Source organism: Hemiscyllium ocellatum, chromosome 7, assembly GCF_020745735.1.
Source record: "Hemiscyllium ocellatum isolate sHemOce1 chromosome 7, sHemOce1.pat.X.cur, whole genome shotgun sequence".
NCBI lineage: Eukaryota > Metazoa > Chordata > Chondrichthyes > Orectolobiformes > Hemiscylliidae > Hemiscyllium > Hemiscyllium ocellatum.
Window position 1 is genome coordinate 77,386,169 of NC_083407.1, and position 6,481 is coordinate 77,392,649.

Here is a 6,481-nt window from a genome sequence, read left to right on the forward strand (position 1 = left end):
ACTTAGACATTCATTGGAATTACCATTGCTGAAATCTTCATCGTTGATGCCTTGAGGGTCATCATCAAGCAGCAACTTGGACCAATCACATAAATACTTCAGTTACAGAGAAGGTCAACATGAGAGTTTTCACCTCCTGACTCCCCAAAGTCTTTCCACTATCTATAAGGCGGAATACAGGAGTGTGATGGAACACTGTCTACTGGCCTGAACAGGTGAAGCACCAACAACACAGATGAAGCTCAACACCATCCAGGTCAAAGCAGTCTACCTGACTGGCATATGCTATAGCAGGGCTACAACCACAGCACAATCTGTGTGGCACACAATCTTTAAAATGCACCACAGTAACACACCAAGGAATTTTTGACAGCATCCTCCAAACCTACCATCTCTCCCACCTCGAAGAACAGCAGCAGAGAACATTGCTAACTTCAATTTCAAATCCAAGTTGCACATCATTCTGACCATGAAATGTACCTTCACACCCATCACTCTCATTAGGTCAAAATCCTGGAGCTCTCTTCCTAACAACACTTTGGAACTGCAGTAATGTTAAAGGCACCTCACTATCCTCTTTCTCAAAAGTAGTTAGGAATGTGCAATAAATGTCAGCTGAATGAATGTCAATGAATGAGAAAGCCATGTAGTCTAGCACTTGAAACGAATCACATACAATAATATGACAGCATAAGAATGGGAGCAGCCGTAGTGACATGGCTATGTAGCTGCTAGGAGGTCCTGTACACACTCTTCGGTGTCACATACATTGACTGCAGCTTTGGGATAGCCCACAGAGCTCAGAGGCTCACGCAGAAAAAGGAAATATTACAGGGAACATCAAGCATGAGCAGACCATATTGCTTTTCAGGCTGCTCTGCCATTCAATACTATGTTGGCTGCTCATCGTTTGCTTCAAATGTTCTCACATCCTTTGATATACAAATATCCTTTCAATACACTCAATCATGTGAGGTAGAAAATTCTAAACATTCTCAACTTTTTAATGATCAACTCTTTAACCTAAGAATAGAATGTAGACATGTTATAGCTGATGGGTCATTTGGCTGGATGGTTGGTTTGTGAAGCAGTGTGATGTCATAAAACGTGGGTTCAATTCCCACACTGGCTGAAGTTACCATGAAGGACTCTCCTTCTCAACATCTCCCCTCACCTGAAGTGTGGTGACCCTCAGGTTAAATCACTCAGTTCGCTTTCTCTGATGAGAGAGCAGCCCTGTGGTCTCATTGGACAATGGTGACTTGGCAACGATAGTTGCTGCTATGGTCAGAAATGCAGCATTGAAGTGCAGAAACATACTGTAGATAGCTTGGAAAGCGCCATGATACATGAGGCACATGTAATCATTGCCCATGCAGTATACCTTCTTAAAAGTGGGCGGCACGGTGGCACAGTGGTTAGCACTGCTGTCTCACAGCGCCTGAGACCCGGGTTCAATTCCCGACTCAGGCGACTGACTATGTGGAGTTTGCACGTTCTCCCCGTGTCTGCATGGGTTTCCTCCGGGTGCTCCGGTTTCCTCCCACAGTCCAAAGATGTGCGGGTCAGGTGAATTGGCCGTGCTAAATTGCCCATAGTGTTAGGTAAGGGGTAAATGTAGGGGTCTGGGTGGGTTGCGCTTCGGCGGGTCGGTGTGGACTTGTTGGGCCGAAGGGCCTGTTTCCACACTGTAAGTAATCTAATCTAATGAGTGTGCCCACTTGCTAAAATAGGAAGTCGTTTGGAGCAAACAGTGAGCTATCATCACCAGGTCAAGAGTGTAGTGCTGGAAAAGCACAGCAAGTCAGGCAGCATCCGAGGAGCAGGTGAAGCGACATTTCGGGCATAAGTCCTTCAAGGAAGTCCTCATTTTCTCACAGTGGGTAGCTCCGTCTTAATGAGGTAAGAACATCTCCTCCATATCCCCGTAACCCCACCATTTCCCATGGCTAACCCATCTAGCCTGTACATTCCTAAACACTATGGGCAATCTAGCATGGTCAATTCACCTAACATTGAACTGTTGGAAGAAACCAGAACCCCAGAGGAAACCCACTCAGACATAGGGAGAATATGCAAACTCTACACAGACAGTCATGCAAGGCTGGAATCGAACCTAGGTCCCTGGCATTGTGAGGCAGCATTTTGGATTAGTGGTGCTGGAAGAGCACAGCAGTTCAGGCAGCATTGAGGAACAGCAAAATCGATGTTTCGGGCAAAAGCCATTTATCAGGAATACAGGCAGAGAGCCTGAAGGGTGGAGAGGTAAGCTAGAGGAGGGTGGGGGTGGGGAGAAAGTAGCATGGAGTACAATAGGTGAGAGGGAGAGGGGATGAAGGTGATAGGTCAAGGAGGAGGGTGGAATGGATAGGTGGAAAAGAAGATAGGCAGGTAGGACACATCCTGGGGACAGAAGGGGAAATGAGGAAACAGTTGAAGTCCACATTGATGCCCTGGGGTTGAAGTGTTCCAAGGCGGAATCCTCCCACTTCCTCCAGACCAAAGGGGCAGCCATGGGCACACGTATGGGCCCCAGCTATGCCTGTCTCTTTGTTGGCTACATAGAACAGTTGATCTTCCGTAATTACACCGGCACCACTCCCCACCTCTTCCTCCGCTACATTGGCACCACCTCATGCTCCCGCGAGGAGGTTGAGCAATTCATCAACTTCACCAACACATTCCACCCTGACCTTAAATTTACCTGGACCATCTCTGACACCTTCCTCCACTTCCTGGACCTCTCCATCTCCTTTAATGACGACCGACTTGACACTGACATTTTTTACAAACCCACCGACTCCCACAGATACCTGGATTACACCTCTTCCCACCCTACCTCTTGCAAAAATGCCATCCCGTATTCCCAATTTCTCCGCCTCTGCTGTATCTGCTCCCAGGAGGACCAGTTCCACCACAGAACACACCAGATGGTTTCGTTCTTCAGAGACCGTAATTTCCCTTCCCACATGGTTAAAGATGCGCTCCAACGCATCTCATCCACATCCCAAACCTCCGCCCTCAGACCACACCCCTCCAACCGCAACAAAGACAGAACGCCCCTGGTGCTCACCTTCCACCCTACCAACCTTCGCATAAACCAAATCATCTGCCAACATTTCCGCCACCTCCAAAAAGACCCCACCACCAGGGATATATTTCCCTCCCCATCCCTTTCTGCCTTCCACAAAGACTTTCCCTCCGTGACTATCTGGTCAGGTCCATGCCCCCCTACAACCCATCCTTCCATCCTGGCACCTTCCCCTGCCACTGCAGAAACTGCAAAACCTGCACCCACACCTCTTCCCTCACCTCCATCCAAGGCCCTAAAGGAGCCTTCCACATCCATCAAAGTTTTACCCGTACATCCACTAATATCATTTATTGCATCCGTTGCTCCCGATGCGGTCTCCTCTACATTGGGGAGACTGGACGCCTCCTAGCAGAGTGCTGTAGGGAACATCTCCGGGACACCCGTACCAATCAACCACACTGCCCTGTGGCCCAACATTTCGACTCCCCCTCCCACTCTGCCGAGGACATGGAGGTCCTGGGCCTCCTTCACTGCCGCTCCCTTACCACCAGGCGCCTGGAGGAAGAACGCCTCATCGTCCAACTCGGAACACTTCAACCCCAGGGCATCAATGTGGACTTCAACAGTTTCCTCATTTCCCCTTCCCCCACCTCATCCTGGTTCCAAACTTTCAGCTCAGCACTGTCCCCATGACTTGTCCTACCTGCCTATCTTCTTTTCCACCTATCCACTCCACCCTCCTCCCTGACCTATCACCTTCATCCCCTCCCCCACTCACCTATTGTACTCTATTCTACTTTCTCCCCACCCCACCCTCCTCTAGCTTATCTCTCCACGCTTCAGGCTTTCTGCCTTTATTCCTGATGAAGGGCTTTTGCCCGAAACGTCGATTTTGCTGCTCCTCGGATGCTGCCTGAACTGTTGTGCTCTTCCAGCACCACTAATCCAAAATCTGGTTTCCAGCATCTGCAGTCATTGTTTTTAACCATTGTGAGGCAGCAGTGCTGCCCTCAGAGAATTTGGAGGACAGTTAGGTTTAAGGCAACTGATAAGTTCACTAAGGGTTTAGAGCGATGTGGGCCAAATGCTGGCAAATGGGACTGAATTAATTTAGGGTATCTGGTAGGCATGGATAAGTTGGGCCAAAGCGTTTGTTTCTGTGCTGTACATCTCTATGACTTCATAATATCAATCAGCAAATTAACCCAAAATATTTGCTTCCTAAAAGGACAGTCATTTTCTTTCAGCACATTTTTGTTTAATGAAGCATGTTTTTCGGAACATTGTAGCATGTCTAATGAGGGATGGCTGGATTCTTATTAGGACAAAATTTGCTGGCAGCTCATGATATAACCCCTTGAGTAAATCTTTCTGTCACCATTTAAGCTCAAAAAATGTGTGTTGCAAATTACTGAAAGTACAAAATAATAATGATGTGGCAAAGTCAACAATGCATTTAAGATTTTGGTAAATAAAGAGGCCAGAAAGTGCACCTTCTTATGCAATTTAATTTGCAAGGTACCGAAGAATATGGCCAAGGGAAATGGGGTTAAGCAGCCTCTGATGAGATACAGGAAAAAGAATAAAGACATGGAAAGAAAGATTGGATGAAAAGATAGAAAGTAAAAGCAATAAGACAAAATTTTAAAAATCTGACAAATCTCAGGAATTAGACTTCACTATTTTAATTGTACTCATTTTAGGTCAGATATTGAGTCGCATTACAGGACTATAAAACTCAGAATAAAAAAGAAAGCATCTTTGCATCATTAAGAACCAGTCCCAATTAATTGTTGTGAGTTAAAATCATATTATCAGAGTAAATGCAGTAATTTATGGAGTTCACATAAAAATTGATGACCAGCTGCTATTATTGTGAGGCTTATGAGTGGGGTAAACTTTGCTGAAATCTGCATGGATTTGCAACTCAGGGCATGTTTCTTCCTTATTACAAATTATACATCAATATCAGAAAGTATATTTAATCAAGAGGATCTTAGAAAATTATGTTATCTTGTTACAACTGACATTTAACTGATGAATTGAAGAAAGGTACATGTGTTTACCATTTTAATATGTCAGTGGTTTTCAAAGAATGGCTTCTAGATGGATTGTTATTTCACATACGTGGTATCAACTCGATCTTAGCAAATTAACTTTTGATCTCAGGAGATCTTAAGTTTATAAAATTTGACCACTAAGGCCTCAAAAAATTCCACGCGTCAATTGTGTTATTTGAATATTGCACAATAGTTTGGAATTTAACACTTTAGACAGCATAACCAAGATTACCGAAAAAAACCACATTAACAAAAATACAGAATAAATTTATGATTGAAAATGAAGCAGTGATGAACCCCATTTTTAATCTTATACAACACAGTCTCGTTTTGTGATCAGGCTACTTTCTAACTTCAAAAATGATTTAAAAATAATATTTTTCAAATATCAGTGTTACTCTTCAAATACTTGTTGCTGTCAGTAGAAACCAAGGATGTGAAATAAACACAGGCATTTTTATTATTTTCTATTTTCTTCCAGGAACCATATTCCCACCCTTCAGTTTTGCTTGTGTTTGGGGTTAGGCTTCCTGTCTGATACAGAATCACATACTGGCTTGTTAACACAGTGAAAGTTCAGAAAGCTTCAACTTCTCACTGACATTTTGCCTTGCCAGGAAGTAAGTTTATATGTGTTTCTGCGTACATGCATATTTGTGTATACTTCTCCCTCTCCTCTATTTACTCTTAGATACATGGCATTTTTGTCAGGGAAGTGAAAAAAATGAATGCGTTATTTCTGAGCTTGCAATTCTGTGTGCAGTAATTTCATCAGAAATACAACATCGTTCAGGAGTTTATTTTCTATTTTCTCTATTTGAGAAATTTTTGCTTATTCAACATTTGTAAATATTTCATAAATGCTTTTGCATTAACTAAAAATTAAAGGTTTAAATTACAAGACAGAGATTGCAAAATCTTGTTGCCAATGCAATGCTTCACTTGACATGAGTTAATGATCAAACTAGAGTGTTAGATTAGATTACTTACAGTGTGGAAACAGGCCCTTCGGCCCAACAAGAGCAACCCACCCAGACCCATTCCCCTACATTTACCCCTTCACCTAACACTACGGGCAATTTAGCATGACCAATTCGCCTAACCTGCACATTTTTTTTGGACTGTGGGAGGAAACCAGAGCACCTGGAGGAAACCCACGCAGACACGGGAGAATGTGCAAACTCCACACACAGTCGCCTGATGCTGGAATCAAACCCAGGACCCTGGCGCTCTGATGCAGCAGTACTAACCACTGAGCCACCGTGCTGTATTGCAACTCTGTGGCAAGAGGCATTGATATGTATTGGGACTCTGCAACAGCATGGAACCTTTGTAATATCTGCTCTTGGATTTTTATTATGGCAGATGTAGAGGAAAATCTACAAAG